Below are 1,809 nucleotides of genomic sequence, written 5' to 3' on the forward strand. Positions count from 1 at the left end.
TAGGAGATTTGGGGATATTTTTTTGGGACAAACAGAAATTGTTGCGGACAACCTGATTTGATGCCTGGGTTGTCCGCAGGACAACCACATTTTTTTTCTTATTTCGAGCACTGATATACATATATAGTATATTGCATACAGTTGGCAAAAAGGTAATCGCCTAGCAGTTCATTCTTGGGCAACTGGGGATGAGTGTTTAGGCAAGTTTCACTTGCCCGATAGCCTTTTAAGTCGCCTGTGGCGACCGGGCGACCGGCCTTTTCGAGCACTGCACATATAATACATACATAAATATACTAGCCAATCAGAAGTACTGTACGGTAAAATAGCGAAAGTGGATACTCTGCCGTGTATGGTTAAATATCCACTGCATACAAATCAGGGGTCGAAATAAGCGATGGTCCAATGGTCTGGGGCCATCAAATAATCAGGAGGACCATCAGATTTTCAAAGTCAATGTCTGACGCACCATTGAATATTTTGGTCCCATTTTACGGTAATTTTCTTTGAAGTTTACATGTTCCATTATACTATTAAAGTGTATTTATAAACAATTACTGTATCGTTTGATACATATATTCATTGTGATTAATTAAACCATTAGGAGGACCATCTAAGTTTCAAACTAGATGGTCCTGTGGACCATCTCTTTTTTTCTCCTTATTTCTACCCTTGCAAATATAGAGTAGGTAGGAAAGCGTAGTCGCAAAATTCGCTCGACATTTGCTTTATTATGCACCAGTCAATTGAATCCCTGGCCCCGACCCCCGGGAAAAGACGGGGAATTTAACACTTCCTTGGTGTTAAAAACAACAATTTCCCCGTCCATAATAGGGGCAGGTAGTCTGTTAAAAGCCCCTATAACCGGGGATCATTTCTCAGATTCCAAACAAAACTAAATTCTGGTTCGTGAAGTCCAAGTATTTATGTATACATGTGAATTTCTGTCATGTGAGACCTTTTTCAAATAAACGTATCAATTGGTAAAGTACTGCAGACTTTGTAACGCAGAGTCCCCCACTTCCGTTGCAAGCTGTTCATTGTTAAATCACGGCTAAATGGCCCCGCTGGTAAAACATCTTGTTAATTTTCCGGTCACCCCGGGCTAAGTACTACGTCATTAAATGTTAGTTAAATCCCGGCTGTGGCAGCATTACTTCCCCGCCCTGTCGCGGGGGTGGGGGCGGGGTATCAATTGACTGGTGCATTACACACTACTCACTGTCATAGCGCAAAAACACAACCAACAGCCTCCATTTTTAGCTCATCTGACATAGTCAGATGAAGCTTGTAGAATCGCATGATCGTCCGTTCGTCCGTCCGTCCGTTCGTCCGTCAACAGTTGGGCACAAATCTTAACCGCTCGACGTACGGTCACGATATTCGGCCATCGGGGGGCATCGTCAAAACGAGTTGGGATGTCGAAGCTGGGAGTCAAAGGTCAAAGGTCAAGAGGTGTAAAAGAAGGGAACATTCACTCCTTAACTTAAGGTATAGAGAGAACATGCCAGCAATTTACCGGAGCACATAGCTAAACGGCTCGACCTAGCTTGCTTCGTGTATGTTTAGTTCGGCTTGGATGTTATAGCAGTCATGTAGGGAAGAAGCTCCATCATGGGCGCGAAAATTGGAGCGGTCACAGGTCAAAGCGTCAATGGGCACAGGGCAGATTTTAGACATTTCTGCGCGACATGGTCTGACGGTGGGGCTGTTGAAAAATTTTTTGTATTTTCAGCGGTGGATACTCTAGCATTTTTTAGGCTTTAGTGGAAAGGGACCCATGAAATGTACCTCTCGGCTGACAGCGAA

Source organism: Priapulus caudatus, unplaced genomic scaffold (assembly GCF_000485595.1).
Source record: "Priapulus caudatus unplaced genomic scaffold, Priapulus_caudatus-5.0.1 Scaffold142, whole genome shotgun sequence".
Classification (NCBI taxonomy): domain Eukaryota; kingdom Metazoa; phylum Priapulida; class Priapulimorpha; order Priapulimorphida; family Priapulidae; genus Priapulus; species Priapulus caudatus.